The sequence below is a fragment of the Octopus sinensis genome, linkage group LG23 (assembly GCF_006345805.1).
Source record: "Octopus sinensis linkage group LG23, ASM634580v1, whole genome shotgun sequence".
NCBI lineage: Eukaryota > Metazoa > Mollusca > Cephalopoda > Octopoda > Octopodidae > Octopus > Octopus sinensis.
Genome location: NC_043019.1, coordinates 29258843 through 29278992, shown reverse-complemented (window position 1 = coordinate 29278992; position 20150 = coordinate 29258843). Strand labels below are relative to the sequence as shown.

The window sequence follows — 20150 nt, the reverse complement described above, 5'->3', positions numbered from 1 at the left end:
CCAAGCTGGCCAGGTCCAGCCTCTCACTCCTATCCTACAATGTCATTCTAAAAATATACAATCACATCGTTGAAATCTTGAAGCTATGAGGCAAATACATGGTTAATTTAAAATAATGTGAATAAATAAAATGCTAAAGGGGAAACATTTCACTACAAATATGGGCTGAGAGGAAATTCCAGATGACTGACTTTTGGAGAAGAAGGAATGTTAGTATTGGTTATGTGTAGGGCCTGTAGTTGTAGATGGATAAACAGTGTGAGGGTCACTAAGAGCAGAAAGGAGTCAGGTGAACATTAGTAGAGGTGGCCTGGACCCAGTCAACTCCAAGGAGCAGCTATGGCAATAGTGGTAGAAAAGGCAGAATGAGGAAATAGCACACCTGTAGGCAAGAGGGTAGTGTGTTGGTCATAATGCTTTTTTTCTCAGGAGATCATCAAAGGAGTTTTCTTTTCTAAATCTTTCTATTTATATTAGAATTAGATTTTTCCATATTTCATCTCCTAAGTAGTAAGATAAAATTACTTTACAACTCTAGCAAATTGATTTGTTAAAATGGTTACATGCATGTATTTTATGACTAAATACATCCAAGTACACACACACACACACACACACACACACACACACACACATGCACACACACATATGCACACACACACACTCACACATGCACACACACACTCATACATGCACACACATGCTCTATCTCTCTCCCTCATACACACACATATTATACACACATACACTCTCTCACATGTGCATTTATAATCATATACACTTACAGATATATGTATGTAACCATAATAGTTTAAGTAAAAATCCAGGCGATGCAGTGACTCAATTTTTAGATGTAAATATAGTGATAAGAGATAACAGCCATTATGTGTGTTTACCATAAAAACATTAGCAGATGCCTGAACATGCATGGAGATAATAAAATGTCTACAGAAGTATGAAATATCAGTCATAATATCTGTACTGCTAAAGATGTTTAGAGCTTGTACAGCAAATGAAGCACTACATGTTGATGTTTGTAGAATAAAACAAAGCGGCACATACATGGCTGTGTGGTTTCTCCAGATTTGATCATTTTGCATTGCACCTTGGGTAAATATTTAATATCGGTTTCAAATTTTGGCACAAGGCCTGCAATTTTAGAAGAGGAGTAAGTTTATTATATTGATCCCAGTGCTCAACTGGTACTTATTTTATTGACCCTGAAAGAATGAAAAGCAAAGCCAGCCTCAGCAGAATTTGAACTCAGAATGTAAAGGCAGATGAAATACCTCTGAGCATTTTTCCCCGGCATGCTAATAATTTTGCTAGCTCACTACCTTATGGGTAAATATTTAATATTGGGTTTCAAATTTTGGTATAAGGCCAGGAATTTCAGGGGTGTGGGTAAGTTGATTACATTGTCCCCAGTGTTCAACTGGTACTTTTTTTCCTCAACCCTGGAAGAATAAAATGCAAAGTCGATCTCAGTTGAATTTAAACTCATAACGTAAAGATGGACAAAATACTGCTAAGCATCTTGCCCAGCGTGCTAACAATTCAGCCAGCTTGCCAACTTATAGGTAGTTATTTGATATTAAATAGCCTTTTGGGTTGCCCAATAAAGAGCGAATGAAATTTGCCAAACAAGACAGTGTATGTTTCATCATCATCGTTTAACGTCCGTTTTCCATGCTAGCATGGGTTGGACGGTTCAACTGGGGTCTGGGAAGCCAGGAGGCTGCGCCAGGCCCAGTCTGATCTGGCAGTGTTTCTACGGCTGGATGCCCTTCCTAACGCCAACCACTCCGTGAGTGTAGTGGGTGCTTTCGTGATAAAGGGGTTATGGTCAAAATGTTGAGACATTTTAGTTTCTGTCAGTATTGAAGTAATAACTTAGAGCATCTCTTGTATTTTGTCTCATCTTTTGTGTTTTTACTTTATATGGTTACCCCCCCACACACACACAAACAAACGAACGAGTAAAACTGTTTGACATGGTGAAAAATGTAAGTTACAAATGAAATTTCAACTCATTCTAACAGACAAATAATTTCAAACTGAAACTCTTTAAAAACTCTTCAAATGATTTTTTATCAATTATAAAGTATTAGAATTTTTGGATATCAAATGAAATGAACCTCCTTACTCCTAATCATCAAAGATCTGTAACTCAAAAATGACAACTTTTTAATTTTTTTTTTTTATTATATGACGGCTACTCTCATAATAAATGCTCAGTCCTAGCATGTGACTTCAAAAAGAACTTCTTGATTAAAACTTATACAGACAGAAGCACTTAAATGTACAGCATGTAGTTGCTTTCCTTATGAATCCTGAGGAGGCCCCTTATCTCATTTTTACAGGTGTAGGCATGGCCTTGTGGTAAGAAGTTTGTTTCCCAACCACAAGGTTCCATGTTCAGTTCCACTGCATGGCACCTTGAGCAAGTGCTTTCTGTTATATTTCTGGACTGACCAAAGCCTTGTAAGTGTATTCGATTGGTAAAAACTGAAAGAAGCTTGTTGCACACACACACTCATACACTTTTGTATATATCTGTGTGTATGCGGTTTTGTCTCCCTGTCTTGACATTACATGCTAGTTATGAATATGTATTAGCATCCTTCAAAACTTCCATGCTTTCTGAGATTCACCAACACTACACCTGATTTTCTCCCCTCCATACACACACAAGCATGTATCTGACTCATACACTGTTCGCTTTCCAGACATTTGTACATTACTGCATATGCTTTATACGCACTTTTGACAAGTTGTGGTGCACCTGAGCACTGTATACAATAATTTCATTATTATTATTATTATTATTATTATTATTATATTATTATTATCATTATTATTATTATTATTATTATGGAAGTGGTGTCCTTCATTTCCAATCCTCAGTATAAAAAATGTCTGGTTATTGGTAAAATATTACCTCACTTGGAAACAGATGAGAGCATTCGGTTGTAGAAAACCTGCCTTAATAAATTCTTTGTGGCCCACATGAGCACGTACAAGTGAATGTTAAAATGATGATGATGCACTTTTATGGTGTCAGGGGAGAGAGATACGAGTGTAGTATGATTAATTTTTAGTAATTTATCGAGCACATTGAATGGAAAACAAATTGTCTTCAATGAGTTGCAGAACATACGGTGGAATACATGTGTATCTGTTGTCTAAGATTTGTTTGAAATTTTAAAATTTATATTAAGCCAAGCATCTTAGAGATTTTTAATTACTTCATTAACAGAATTTAGGTTTACATATATACTCTTTTACTTGTTTCAGTCATTTGACTGCGGCCATGCTGGAGCACCGCCTTTAGTCGAGCAAATCGACCCCGGGACTTATTCTTTGTAAGCCCAGTACTTATTCTATCGGTCTCTTTTGCCGAACCGCTAAGTGACGGGGACGTAAACACACCAGCATCCGTTGTCAAGCAATGCTAGGGGGACAAACACAGACACAGACACACATACACATACACATATATATATATATACATATATACGACAGGCTTCTTTCAGTTTCCGTCTACCAAATCCACTCACAAGGCATTGGTCGGCCTGGGGCTATAGCAGAAGACACTTGCCCAAGATGCCAGGCAGTGGGACTGAACTCGGAATCATGTGGCTGGTAAGCAAGCTACTTACCACACAGCCACTCCTGCGCCTATATCTTGCATTTATCATCTCACTTTCTTTTCATTTGCTTTAGATTGATCTCTATTGACCCAGATGTGTAGTGTATATAGAAATGTATATCTTAAACATGGCCTTATACTCTTCTAGCTAATGAGATGTATCCCTAAACACAAGCTTTTGTTTACTGAAAATAATATATACATATCTGCTTTATATGATATATTTGTGATTCATCCATTTCTATTTTGTTTCCTCCAGGTAGACATTGTTGTCATAACTCTAATTGATTTTGAATTATATATTAAGCAGTTTCAGTGAAAAATACCCTATTTTTAGAGGAGCTAAAATGTCTGCTGTGAAGCACATATGTATCTGCTATTCAAACACATATGCAGAAGCATGCACACATCCACACATGATTATGTTTATAAATGCTAACAAGAAAAAAGTTCGCTCAGTGTGTCATCTTTTTCAAGCAGCTGCAATTTCACAAGATGCATTTCACTATGCCACACCAGGAATCTGTTCCCCCATTAGCTTCTTTAGGTCTTCCTTTACATGTCGTGCATCTGTGCCAATAACATCAATGCAACTGAGTAGTCTTCATCATTTATTAAGCTCTTCTTTTTTGTTTTTGTTTTTTTACTCTTTTACTTGTTTCAGTCCTTTGACTGCGGCCATGCTGGAGCACTGCCTTTAGTCGAGCAAATCGACCCCGGGACTTATTATTCTTTGTAAGCCCAGTACTTATTCTGTCGGTCTCTTTTGCCGAACCGCTAAGTGACGGCGACGTAAACACACCAGCATCGGTTGTCAAGCAATGCTAGGGGGACAAAGACAGACACACAAACATGCACACACACATATATATATATACATATATACGACGGGCTTCTTTCAGTTTCCATCTACCAAATCCACTCACAAGGCTTTGGTCGGCCCGGGGCTATAGTAGAAGACACTTGCCCAAGATGTCACGCAGTGGGACTGAACCCAGAACCATGTGGTTGGTAAGCAGGCTACTTACCACACAGCCACTCCTGCGCCTAAAAGCTGTGGAAGTTTTCAAAATATGAAATCTAATGTGGCTTGTTGTTCAGTATAAATAGCAGTAGCTTGCAGATCCTATTCTGCATTGAGCAACAACAGTAGAAGTAAGCGGAATGTGTTCATGAATTTCTCTGGTCTTGTGTTTGTGCCATGAGACATTTTGAGCCTTCATGAGAAGACTAATGGCACCATAGAAGAGACTGCTCTCTACTCGTGCCTTGAAGAAAACCAACCTTATTGACTTGGGAAATACTTGATTGCCAAATGTCCTAAAGCTTGTTACATGCGCTCTAGGTTTGTCCCTTGCATGTTAGGAAGTCCTTCTTTGTGTCAGCTATAAAGAACCCAAGGTAATCTTTTGCATGAAATTGTTTTCAGTCCACGAATCACTACTGACTGAGCAGACCTACAAAGGCACTCCATCCATGAGCATCCTAGCTTTTTTCTTATGCACAGTAGACAAAGGATCACATTATCAAGCGGCGTTCTTGTTTAAGGACTGTCGGTTTTTTTTTTTTTGTGGCGGGGTGGTGGGGCGAACTCCTGTTGTTAGAACTTATTGATAACTAGCTTTCATCTTCATTGATGGTCACGTATTTAGTTTTTGCCATGAAAAACAGACCGACTTGCATTACCAAATTCTTTTAGGCAGATTTTCTGCAGCCAGATGCTCTTCCTGTAAACAACAGATGGTTGTCTTCATGCAAGATGCTATTTCCTTAAGTCCTTTGAACATGAACAGGCTGTAGTTGGACATCTTTTCTTGAATGATAGCAAATGAATGACAATGCTTCTTCGATGGTGATGTTTGTTTATAATTAAGCTGTGATTTCAAGACAAAGACACATGAACGTACATTTGACAACAAGGAAACATTAAGATACACTATCATACATACACACACACACACACACACACAGAGAAACATATGCATGTATATGTTTGTGTGTATATGTATAGGCATACGCAACAGGCTTCTTTCAGTTTCTGTCCACAAAATCTACTGATGCAACTGTGAATGACCCTGGGCTACAGTAGATGACACATCCTAAAGGTTGCACACTGTGGGACTGAACCTGAAACCGTATGTTTGCAAAGGGAACTTCTTAACCACACAGTCGTGACTGTTTCTTTTTATTTATATGTGTGTGTATATATATGTATATATGTGTGTGTGTGTTGTGTGTGTATACATACATATACATACGCACACACATTCACATATATACATAAATATATGTGAATGCATATATGTTGTGTGTGTATATATGTATATATATATATATATATATACATACACTATAAAATCCCCTAAGCCTTTCATACTCCCTCCGTGATCCACTCTGTTCCTCTTGGTAGTAATTCATTCTTTAAATGTAATACAAGTAATAGATATAAATGTCTCTCGTTTCACTTCGATTTTCCTTTTAATGTGACAGTTTACTGTTGTACTTCATTACTGTTCCCATTTCTTCCACTAAAATATATCAAAATATCCTCTCAGAATGTATAATTCAAGTGGAATCCTTGAAGCATTCTAAACATTATAGAGACACATCAACGAGGTTGCCTCTACATGAATGCCTAATCCTGATTCAAATAAATCCCAACTTCGATTCGGGTTACACCCAACCACCCTATCCTTGTAGAATGATATATAACATGATATATATATGTACATATATAACATGATATATATATATATATATAACCCAATGGAATTATATCCTTGAAATGTTATAAGTATTGTAGAGGCAAGCCAGCAAGTGCATTTCTGCACCTCTAAGAATACATCGGATAATGTAGTCTTGGGTATGCTATGACTAAAAAGGGTGATCATGACTGTTATATCTTTGGATATAGGCGTGATATATCAGGCGTGACCTTGGGTTAAATAATAATAGAAGTAGCAAATCATTATTTTTAATTCTTGTTACCCAGTATAAATTGACAATAAACGTTGCTAACGTACACTTCATTCAGATGTGACTGTGTGAGAGCTTTTTTGTTGTTGTTCATCAAATTACCCCTTAAAAAGGACATAATGGATAATCTTATCCAATATACATTATATCTGATAAGTGATAGGCTGGTCAAGGAGTTAAGATTATTTGCCAACATAACATGGCAGTTCTGGTTTAGGACGAATGTTGCTGTAATTTAGCTCCAGCTGGCTATATGACACTATCTGTGTCCTTATATTTTTCGAAAATATAAGGACACAGATCGTGTCGTATAGCTAGCTGGAGACGATGTCTCCCGGGGTTAAATTACAGTAACATTCGTCCTAAACCAGGACTGCCATGTTATGTTGGCAAATAATCTTTACTCCAAAGTACTGTAGCTGAATATCTCTCATTGTGAGATTTACAAATAGTAATTTTCTAGGATGGTCATGGTTGAAATGTCTTACCATAAGACTGCTCGAACAGGGTTAACCTGCACTAAATTACGCGCAAGTATTTGTTTACCAACAACTCTCTCTTTCTCTCCCTCTATCACACACACACACAACACACACACACACACACACAAATTTTCCTTTCATTTTGTCTAGCTCTTCTGAATTGGTAATCTGCACATCCTCTAATGCCGAAGCTCACTTTCTCATCTTAATTGGTGTGTTTCATCCTCATTAAATTCTGATGAAACTTTCACCCTATCAGCTCTTAAATGCAGTATCTGAATCTTCTTCCCCCTCCTCCTCCCCCCACATTGTTCACATGTTTCCTGCAAGCTTCCAGCCACAGAAATTTAAACTGAATGCTGTCAAGCTCATTAATTTCACCAGTGCAGGTAGGAGTGACTCTTCTAAAGGGTCAGGATGTTGCTCCTCCTCTTTTGATTAAATATTTAAAAAAAAAAAAAAAATACATATTTTATTACATAGTATTTTAGTTACAGCCCTTCACATTCTCAGTTCAAATCCACCAAGGTTAGCTTTGTCTTTCATCCTTGCAGAGTCATTAAATCAAAGTAAAACAAAATGCTGGTGTCAATTTATATTCCTCTAATGCACACTAGATACCAATGGAATTGTGATGGAAGATAAAGAAGTTGCTTTGTGAAGTTATTGTATCTCTATTTTAAATACACACTGTGATTAGACTGTAATTTTCCATGCTATTAACCACATCGTAAAAGTGTGTGTATATAATTTCCAGTGTCACATTGACAATTACTTTTATTTATTTATCTATATTTATACGTATATGATATTTTATATGATATATAATAGATGCGTATGTATGATATAATAGTATATTATATAATATGACATGTAATAGAGTATTTATTTCTTTATTGCCCACAGGGGGGGGGGCTAAACATAGAAGGGACGAACAATGTCAGACAAAAGGATTAAGTCGATTATACCGACCCTAGTGCATAACTGGTACTTATTTAATCGACCCCAAAAAGATGAAAAGCAAAGTTGGACCTCGGTGGAATTTGAACTCAGAACATAATGGTAGGCGAAATACTGCTAAGCATTTCGCTTGGCGTGCTAATGATTCTACCAGCTCGCCGCCGTATATAATATAATATTATATTATATAATTTATGACATTATATAATATATATATAATGTAATATTATAGAATATTATATATGATATTGTATATATATTGTTTTACTTGTTTCAGTCATCTGACTGTGGCCATGATGGAGCACTGCCTTGAAAGGTTTTAGTTGAATAAATCGACCCCAGGACTTATTTATTAAGCTTAGTACTTATTCCATCAGTCTCTTTTGTTGAATCGCTAAGTTACAGGGATGTAAACGCACCAGCACTGGTGGTCAAGCAGTGAGTGGGGGGGAGACAAACATAGACACAAAACACACACACACACACAGTCAACATATATGTATATACAACAGGCTTCTTTTAGTTTCTGTCTACCAAATCTACTCACAAGGCTTTGGTTATATATGTTATGTGTGTGTGTATGTAGTTCTAGGTAAAGCTGTATATATACTAAAAGAATTAATGGTAATGCTATGCAGCTTTGTAATAATCCTTACTATCATTATTGTGTGTGTGTGTGTGTGTGTGTGTGTGTGTGTGTATATATATATATATATTATATATATATATACACATACACACACACACACACTCACACATGGGGATTAATAAATCCAAGCTGGATCCTTCGTCAGCACTCCTGCAAATACTGGCTATCAAAATGTATAGAAGTGGACAATTTTCTTTAACTCTTTAGCGTTTAAACTAACCATATTCAGCCAAAATTTTCTACCTGTTTTATCTTCAAAATGGTTTGATCTGACCTCTCACACATACCCTACAATACCGTTTTGAAAATAAACTATCACATCATCAAAATCTTGAAGCTATGATTATAGTGCATGATTAATTTAAAGAAATGCAAATAAATAAGCATTGCATGAATCTGAATGCTAAAGTTTTAAAGGAAGCCGTTTATATAGACTGAAATTCCAAGCGTAATAAATTAGTTGCAGAGTGTAACATATCAAACCCAAATATATATACAATTGTATTGCTGAGGTGCACCGAAGCAATACAATTTTAGTTTATCTAGGCCATGCTGTTTAATCTTTGAAAGTGCATGAGTAGTTGGTGCTGTGATGTTAAATGTTTATCAGCTAAAGAAAGAAGAATGAACATCAAAGAAAACATGGAATATTTATCACAAGTTACCCCGTGGGACATTTAAATGTTTTGCTGACTATTCACTTTGTTAGTACTGTTGAAGTAAAGAGCAGTTATTCGTTTAACCATTCAGTGTTCTAAAGTTGCTGATATTGCAAGTCTGTATAGCAATATTTATATTGCTACACAGACTGACCAGCAATGGACAAATGAGTGAAGCAGTGCTGTCAACTCTTTAGCGTTCGGATTTCTCTGTCAAATGTAATGCTTATTTTTATACCCTGTTTGGAGTTAATCATGCATTATCTCATAGCTTTAACATTCTGGTGATGTGATCGTTTGCTTTTAGAATGACATTGTAGGGTAGGCGTAAGAGGCTGGATCTGGTTAGTTTAAATATAAAGCAGGTGGAATATTTGAGTTTGATATTTGAGTTTAAATGCTAAAAGGGGTTAAATATTACTAAGAAATAATATCTATCTGAGAGTGCTTATGAAAAATATCTTTGGACTTCTCTACTGTTGGAATATAAGTTGGGATGCTTAAATACAAGCTTGGAGAGATGTATGTATGCAATGCACATGCAGTTTCCATCTACTCAATTTCATTCTTCAACATTGTTCGACTTGTCCATTTTACTATGCAGTGGAGTTGAAACCAGAGCTGTGTGGTTAATAATCAAACTTCTTAACTACATACCAATGCCAGTAGCTTCTGTAAACTTATATCGTATCAGTATCAGTTACAAACATTACTTATGTTTAAGGTACTACAGCGTAAAGTAATTGGTAGCATAGTCACATAGCAAATGATAGACATGGGGTTCATGATTTGGTAGTTACTCTGTTTCTCTTTTCCGTGTCAAAATCATCATATTCATCATCATCATCATCCACTTTTCCATGCTCACATGGGTTTGTTGAGGCAGATTTTCTCCCACCAGCTGCCCTTCATGTCGCCAACCCTCACCTGTTCCCATGTAAGGTAATATTTCCCTGTGACCGGGTGTGTCTAGGAAGTTTGAAAATGGACACCACTTGCATGATGTTTAATGTCGCTACACACAAACAAATGTTCACACACCCACATGTGCACATGCACTCATACATGTGCACATACACATATGAAAAGAAAAAAAGGAAAGATAGGATGGGTTCCCAATCAAAATTTTTAGGTTGCTGCACAAAGAAGTGGAAAAAGTTAATGGCATTTCAGATATTGTCTTTCTTTGGAATATAGAAGAGTGGGAAAAGAGGAAAGGAAGCTGAATAGAAAATAAAAATGTAAAGGTAGTGGTAGTAGAACCTAGCTGAAATGACCTGTGTGGTTGGGATGCAAGCTTCTGACCGCACAGCCACTCCTGTGCCTATGTATCTCTCTTTTCCTCTCTCTTTTACTTGTTTCAGTCATTTGACTGCGGCCATGCTGGAGCACCACCTTTAATCGAGCAACTCGACCCCGGGACTTATTCTTTGTAAGCCCAGTACTTATTCTATCGGTCTCTTTTGCCGAACTGCTAAGTAACGGGGACATAAACACACCAGCATCGGTTGTCAAGCAATGCTAGGGGGACAAACTCAGACACACACACATGCATATATATATATATATATATATATATATATATATATATATATATATATATATATATATACGATGGGCTTCTTTCAGTTTCCGTCTACCAAATCCACTCACAAGGCTTTGGTCGGCCCGAGGCTATAGTAGAAGACACTTGCCCAAGGTGCCACGCAGTGGAACTGAACCTGGAACCATGTGGTTGGTAAACAAGCTACTTACCACACAGCCACTCTTGCGTATATATTTATTTTATATCAAAGTGATGATGACAAATAAGCTGAAGCTTCAAAGTTTCTGTCAGCCTTCCCCTTGTAAAGTAATTGATCTTCCAATTTAATATTCAAATTTAATATATCACATTGCATAAAAACAAACAATATATGGATATGTGTAGGCATATATGTGTATCTATAATGTTTATGTATATGTGTTTGTGTATATATGTGGGTATGTAGTCTTTGTGTGGGCATATATGTGTATATGCAGTGTGTATCTGTCTGTGAGAGTGTGTATATATGTGTGTGTGTTTTTGTAATATTTCATCATCATTATTGTTTAACGCCCGTTTTCCATGCTAGCATGGGTTGGACGGTTCAACCAGGGTCTGGGAAGCCAGGAGGCTGCACCAGGCTCCAGTCTGATCTGGCAGTGTTTCTACAGCTGGATGCCATTCCTAACGCCAACCACTCTGTGAGTGTAGTGGGTACTTTTTATGTGCCACTGGTACAGGGGCCAGAGGAGGCTGGCAGAGGCCATGATCGATTGGTGCTTTTTACGTACCACTGGCACAGGTATCACAACTACAATTTCCATTTGATTTTCGTTTTGATGTTGATGTACTTGACTCAATAGGTCTCCTCAAGTACAACAGGTTGCCCTACGATCCAAGGTACTTTCGAATGGGCTGGGGCTGGTCATGTGAAACTGGTGTAGGATAAAGCCATGAACTCGTGTTATTTGCCGGGTCTTCGCAGTCACAGCATATCTCCAGAGGTCTCGGTCTTTCATCATTGCCTCTGTGAGGCCCAGCGTTCGAAGGTCATGCTTGACCACTTCATCTCACGTCTTCCTGGGTCTAACTCTACTTCAGATTCCTTCAACTGTTTGGGAGTGGCACCTCATTCTCATTTAATATCCAAGTTCCATTCTGACATGGGTTTGATGGTTTCACAGGATCTGACAGGTCCAAGGGCTGCTTCTTTCTCTACCGTCTATTTTGATATGGCTTCTATGGCTGGGTACCTTTATGTGTGTATGTATGTATTTATGTATGTATGTGTTTGTGTGTGTGTATATATATATATATATATATATATATACATACATACACATATATATTAGTTTACACACATGTGCATGTGTGTATTTATGTGTGCATATATGTTTGCATATGTATGCTTAGAAATATCTTTGTGTGTATATATACATGCATGGTGGTGGATTGAATTCCATTAGTGAGTTTGTTTCTTTGTTGTTAGAAATTAGTGCTTCTAATGCTTAATATTAATTTGCATTGAAAATCTTGATTTTACAGTTTATTTTTTATGTCTTGGGAATGAATTTTATTTACTTTACTATGTCCTTTTGTGCTTCTTGCCTAAATCCCAACTTTCATTATTTCTAAAATATTTCAAGCTATTAAAACCCTTTTTGATAATAACCTATCTATGGCACACACACGCACCTCTCATTTTAAAGCGTTCCTATATAAATTTAATATCTTCCATCATGATTTTATATAACAACCTTTTCAATTATGTTCCAAGCATCAACTTAATAACTGGGAAGTTCGTTATTTTAATAAACCCTTCGAAAATTTTGATAATATTTCAACATTATTGAAACACATGGTGTATTTTTATTAGAAATATGTTCACAAGGGGCCTGTGAAACATGAAGTAACTACATATTTTTGTGATGAAAATTTATTTGCGAGAACAAAGCTAATTTGTTATCCAAAATATCTTAGTTTATTTCATGCTTTAAATCCTATTTAATTCATTTATTATCAATTTGGGTCCGTTGTGTTTATATCAAGAGTAAACTGGTGCACACTGGAGATGACATCTGTTAGAAAATTGGTTTCAGTTTTAAGTTTGTGCTTGCATGTTATGAACCTGTAATGTTATTTATTTACATAATGTTTTATTTTGGAAAGCTAGCATGCAACTCTGTTTAGCAGTGAGAAATTGGCACAAAGTTAGCAAATGAACTTTTGAACAGGTTCCAGCTGGCATGTTATGAATAGTAGGATAGCTTGATTTAGCAGTAAAAACCTGCTATTAAGACTGATGTTGCTGGACTTGTAGCAGTTATGTATCTGTGATGAGAGTTAGAGAGCGGTGAAGATGAAATTCACTTAGATTGTATATTGAAAGAGGATGAAAATAAGGAAAGACAAAATTGTTGGAAGAAACATAAGCTTTTAAAGCAAAACTATTAAGAGACAATTTGTTGCTCAATAGGAGTTTAATATAATGCAAAAGCTAATTTAATTCTCTTCAGTTTCATAAGTTTTTTTTTTTTCTTTTTGTTTTTTATTTTTTGAAATTTTATATATCTTTGGTGCAATGAAATTAGACACTTAGAAATATATCCAAGTCATTAATGGATTAGATACATCTATATCTACAGTTTTATGCATTTTATATATTGGCTTTCAAACTGAGAACCTCCCAATTACACTGTGATGTATAAGATCGCTGCCTAGATCTAATGGAATGCTTAAGTGTTTACAAATTACATTTCAGACTGTTCTATTGGTTCACTGGATTCATTGATATACATTTTAATCAATTTATCAATTGCAATCAAAAACTATATTTTGTAATATATATATATAAATTTTTATACACACATGCACACACACTTAATTTTTCTGTGTAATAGGTATTCCTTAACAAAGTCAAAGATTTGCATTATGTGTATAATTATCGCCAAGTCTATATAAGAGTTATTTTAGGGAATTTAGCTGCTCAGCTTGTCTATTAGTCTATCAAGCATATGGTTGTTGTTATTTTCAGCCTATTTTTGAATGAAAATAAGCCTGAAGAAACTCTGGTGGAAGTCCAAAGCTATTTACACACACACACATATATATATATATATATATATATATATATATATGTATTATATATATATACATATGTGAGTGTTTTATAGATGAGAGACATATTCTCCGAATAGAATGCGCTTCGTAGTGCTCAAGAGATTTAAACTTGAACAGGTAGAGGATTAAATGTAAGGACAAACAGATTCGGCAAGTTGATATAGAAAAGATATTAAATACATTTAATACAAAAAAATGTACATACATTTACATATAAAAAAGGCTCAACCTACATAGAATAGAGATGATATCAAGAATTAAAGGGGTTGAATAAGAGTTTTATGAGTCCAACAGCTGTTTCTGGGGGCTTGCTGGTCCAAAATAATGATTGCAAATTGATTCCATCATCAGATAATACGAGCCTCCATCTTCAGAAAGGAGATTAAAGAGGGAATCTGTACCTATGTATATACGCATGCAATGTGCATTCCAGAGGTTTTGAGACTTTCTCAGGAGAGTCATTAATTTCAAAGAAGCACAAAATATTAATTTCCTTCTAAGTAGGATACTCTGACTTTAATGTACATGTTGTAGCCCTCCAGCCGCTTTGGGAAAATTCTGTGAAAGTCCTCCAAAGGTGAGGGTGTTCAGGGCCCTTGTCACAGCCTCTTCCCTCAATATTTATAAAGCTGAAATGCGAAAAAGTTGTTTGATTTCTTGGTTGTTTGTCTCATTTTGGGATGGGAATGGTTGAAGGGGTGGTAGATGGGGTCGGATTGGCACCAAAATTTACACTGAGGTGGTAAAATGGGGTGGGCAATGGTGTGAGGAGGGTTGCAAGTCACAAAATTTTAAGTAATTTTGAATTATTTTTGTGATTTTACGTGCACGTGTAAGAGAAAGCAAGGGAGAGTCCGAGAGAAAGGCAGAGTAAGAGATTGGGAAAGTGAGAGAGAAAGGAGAGAGAAACAAAGAGGAAGAATGTGGTGATAAGAAACAGCAAGGAAGCAACAGAAAGTAACAACCACACCTTCACCCGTGCATAGAGTGGGTCACCTTAAGTTAGTCTTAAAAATAAATGCCAATGAGATTTTCCTTCAGCTTTGGGAAGAAACAAAGGTCATAGGGAGCAAGGTCTGGACTGTAGAGAGAGTGATAAACAGTTTTGATGCCCAACTCTGTTAAGTGGTTGGTTACCAGGATGGAATTGTGGACTGCTGCATTGTCCTGGTGCAAGTGCTACCAACTTCAGTAGAAGAGTTCTGGCTTTTTGCATTGAAATATCTTCTTGAAATCTCTTCCTGAAATCTCTTCCATAGAATATTCAGAAGACTGTTTGTTTCAAAATGATTAGCTGACTTTTCTCTCAAATTTCCTATTGTATTTCATGTTGCTTTCCAGAATGGAAACAGTAATATTTTAATATAACTGATATTTAATATTACTAGCACTGATATATAAGATTTAGTTAATAGTTTCAACATCAACCTGCATAAAACTGCCTCTATTAAAATGTTCAAATTAAAATTTAAATTAAATTCAAATCTTGGACTAAAATCTCATTATTACATGAAAGATAAGATTAAATTTCAATAAGTAAAAATCTTTCTTTCTTGTTATTAAGTTAAAAGTTAGGGTGTTGGACTGGCAAGGCTGGGTGGTAGAATGGCAGAATGCTGTTAGCATAGTGTGGTATTTGTTCTGGTCCTTTATCTTTTGAGTTCAAACTGTGCTGAGCTCAGCTTTGTCTTTTATTCTTCCTGAGTTTATAGTGCCCCATAATTGACTAACCATTTTTGTCTTAAATTTCTGGCCTTGTTTAATAACCATTTTTGTCTTAAATTTCTGGCCTTATTTAAGTGTGACTTGGCACAAGCAGAGATGTGTGGAAATGCAAGCAGAGCTGTGGGGTAAGAGTTTGCTTTCCAACCACATAATTATGGGTTCAATCCTACTGTGTGGCATCTTGAGCAAGTGTCTTCTACTGTAGCCCTGAGTTGCCCAAAGCTCTATGAGTGGACTTGGTAGTCAGAAACTAAAAGAAGCTTGTCTTACATGTGTGTGTGTGTGTGTAAGTGTAAGAGATACTGTTTCCTTGCCTTGACATAATGTGATAGTGGTGTCCTTCCTTCCCAGTCTTCCATGAAAACATGTTGGGTTATGAGGAAATATTACATTACTCGGAAATAGCTGAGGGTTGACAACAGGAAGGGCATCTGTTCATTGAAAATCTGCCTCAAGAATTGTATCCAGCTCATGCGAGCATAGAAAAGTGAACAATAAAATGATGATGATAATGATGATGTGGCCTTGTGACTATGATTATCAAATTAAATACTAGTTACCTCACTAAACCTCTTGTAATTCTTGAGTAGAATGTATTCTTGTGAGAGATGAATTCCTAAATGAGCTAATCTAAGGAAAGTAACTGACAAAAAAAAAAATAATAATCATTAGAATTTAGACATTAACACTAGAAACTTAATGCTGTTTACTAACATTTTGGTCTGGAGAGAAGGCCATGGTCTTCATATGGTCTCTGGAAATGGAGAAATCGGTGCAGTTAATGTTCTTGAAAATCTGTGATGTGCAGAAAATATGGTTTGATTAGAATCTTCTGAGATTCATGCTGGGAAATTAACAGTCTCTTTTATTTGTTTCAGTTCCTAGACTTCAGCCATTCTGGGGCACTGCCTTAAAGGGTTTTAGTTGAATGAATTGAGCCTCCCCACCTTGCCCCTGACTTATTTTTAAAGCATGTCCTGAACAATTGTGTTATGGGGGCATAAATAAACACTGGTTAGCAAGTGATGGCGAGGGACAAATACAAAGACATTACACACACATACACACACATGATAGACTTCTTTCAGTTTCTATCTACCAAATCCACTCAAGACTTTGGTCAGTCCAGGCCTGTAAAAGAAGACACATGTCCAAGGTGCTATGCAGTGAGACTGAACCTGGAACCCTGTGGTTAGGAAGCAAACTTCTTACTTCACGGCCGCGCCTGCACTTACATAGCTGAGGCTCCAGAAAATTGTGTGCCAAGTAGCAAGAATAAATGTCAAGAAGGGAACTTGTAAACTCCTCATTTACATATTGAAAGCTAACAAGAAATATCCCATGTATTTTGGATGAAATCTGACCCTTTTTAATAAAAAGTACCAGGTGCAGGAGTGGCTGTGTGGTAAGTAGCTTGCTTACCAACCACATGGTTCCGGGTTCAGTCCCACTGCTTGGCATCTTGGGCAAGTGCCATCTACTATAGCCTCGGGTCGACCAAAGCCTTGTGAGTGGATTTGGTAGACGGAAACTGAAAGAAGCCCGTTGTATATATGTATATATATATATATATATGTGTGTGTGTATGTTTGTGTGTCTGTGTTTGTCCCCCTAGCATTGCTTGGCAACTGATGCTGGTGTGTTTACGTCGCCGTCACTTAGTGGTTCGGCAAAAGAGAGCGATAGAATTAGTACTGGGCTTACAAAGAATAAGTCCCGGGGTCGATTTGTTCGACTAAAGGCGGTGCTCCAGCATGGTCGCAGTCAAATGACTGAAACAAGTAAAAGAGCGTAAAGAGTAAAGAGTATTTGTAAAATGAGAAAACCCAAAGCTTACACTAATATCTACATTTGTTGGTTAATCCTAAAGTGCATAAAACAGCAGTTTAGAAAATGCCTTTGTTTAACCCTTTAACCAGGAAATTAACTTTCACAGTTATTCTAGTAAAGATGTTTAAATATCTACCAAAGAAAATAGAATTGCTATTTCCTGCAAGTCATGTTGCCACAATAATTTTGACATATATCGACAGAAAGTAGTTTCACACATGACATTCCTCAACGAAAGATAGATTGGTATATGAAATAGCTCTCTGAAGGTAAATGAAATCTCGAATAACTGCTGATTTCCATAGTAAAAGGGTTAAGAGTCCAAAAACTGGAATTAAGCACTCCTTCCCTGCAAGGAAAAAGTCGAGCTTCATTTTAGAAAGAACTTCCTGTCAAAAGACCTTGTCTGAATGTGTTTATATTTTGCTTTTTATCAAGTAGATTTCCCTGGGGTTTTTTGCTCTTCAATTTTCAAGCGTAATAATAGTTAATACCTCCAGTGGTGAGTGAGTTAGAACTCAGTAAGTTCTTCAATAATGTTTTATTTGTTATTATTAAAAAAAGCAATGACCTGGCAAAATTGTTAGTATACTTTATGAAATGCTTTGTGGTATTTTGCCTGTTGCGGCAAGCTGGCAGAAACGTTAGCACGCCGGGCGAAATGTGTAGCCGTATTTCGTCTGCCGTTACATTCTGAGTTCAAATTCTACCGAGGTCGACTTTGCCTTTCATCCTTTCGGGTTCAATTAAATAAGTACCAGTTATGCACTGGGGTCGATATAATCGACTTAATCCATTTGTCTGTCCTTGTTTGTCCCTTCTGTGTTTAGCCCCTTGTGAGTAGTAAAGAAATAGGTATTTTGCTTGTTGCTACATTCTGAGTTCAAATTCCGCTAAGGTCAACTTTGCCTTTCATCCTTTCGGGATCAGTAAATCAAGTACCAGTTACACACTGTGGTCAATGTAATCGACTTAATCCCTTCCCTCAAATTTGAAGCCTTGTGCTTCCAGTAAAAAGAATTATTAATAAGGTGTCAAGCTGGCAGAATCGTTAGCACACTGGGCAAAAGGCTTAGCAGTATTTCACCTGTCATTACATCCTGAGTTCAAATTCCACTGAGGTCAACTTTGCTTTCACCTTTTTTGGGTTTGTGCACTGGGGTCGATATAACTAACTAACCCCCACCTCAAAGTTTTGCTAACAGTGTGCCTATAATAGAAAGGATTATTATTATTAAGGCAAAGGTGGTGAGCTGGCAGAATTGTTAGCATGCCAGATGAAATGATTAGCAGTATTTCGCTTATTGCTATATTCTGAGTTCAAATTCTGCTGAGATTGACTTTACCTTTCATCCTTTCAGGGTTGATTAATTAAGTACCAGTGAAACTGTGGAATTGATGTAATCAACTCGTCCCCTCCTTCAAAATCGCTGCCCTTGTGGCAAAATTTGAAACCATTATTATTATTAAGGCGGCGAGCTGGCAGCATGCTGGATGAAATGCTTAGTGGTATCTTGCCTGTCTTTACATTCTGAGTTCAAATTCTGATAGGGTCGACTTTACCTTTCATCCTTTCAGGGTTGAGGAATTAAGTACCAGTGAAAGATTGGGGTTCGTGTAATTGACTCATCCCCTCACCCAAATTTCTGCCCTTGTGGCAAAATTTGAAATTATCATCATTATTATTATTATTATTATTATTACTATTATTATTATTATTATTATTATTCATTTATGAACTAATTAGGAACTTTTTATCTAGGAATCAATATCTTATAAATAAATATATGTGAAAACATCTATGTGTAATTAGTTTAACTATATTCAACCTACATTGGCAGGTGAAAGGACATGGCAACAGGTAAAAATCAATAATAAGTTGAAAAACTCATTCACTGTGTACATCAATGATCGTTATATCATATCAGCAAATTTCATTCAAATTCATGCTATAATTATATTTTTTATGCTTTACGTATTGGACTAACTGCATTTTGCTAAAATCTTAGGTTTCTAACAAGATTGAGAGATTTATATAGAGAAAGCACTCCAAGACTCTGCAAGTTACAGACAGAAGTCTGACATACATTCACAAGCCTCTGATAAATGTTCTATGTTTCAACTCCAGTACCAGTCCAACCGGTGGTAAAAGCAAAACAAGTCTCTAGTTCTTTGCCTTTTTGTAAAAATAAGCTTAAACTTGAAACATCCATTATTATTCGTAACGTATTAGATTTTAATTAAGGTGATAAGTACAGACATTTACCTCCCTTTGAGCTCCCAACTCCTGATGGGATTATAGGAGAGCTTTCATGACAAAGGATGTGGCTTAGGCACTTAAACCTGGCAGAACCCTCTCCTGGACTACTGACAATTTCTTTTGCTCTGGGGAGAGAAAAAAATCAGCCCCCTCATTGGACTGGTACTTTATTTATTGACTACAAAAGGATAAAAGATAAAATTAACCTCAGTGGGATTTGAATACAGAACACTGAGAGCTGAAACAAGTATCACAAAGCATTCTATCCTACAACCTTAACAACTCTGCTAATTCACCACTTGAAGTACAGAT

At 36.5% G+C, this 20150-nt stretch overlaps 1 protein-coding gene across 8 annotated transcripts in view; it reads left to right on the top strand.

Annotated features, from left to right (window-relative positions):
* LOC115223434 (tight junction protein ZO-1) overlaps positions 1–20150 on the top strand; it is an 832981-nt gene that overhangs the window by 401674 nt on the left and 411157 nt on the right. The gene's annotated exons all lie outside the window — the stretch shown is intronic.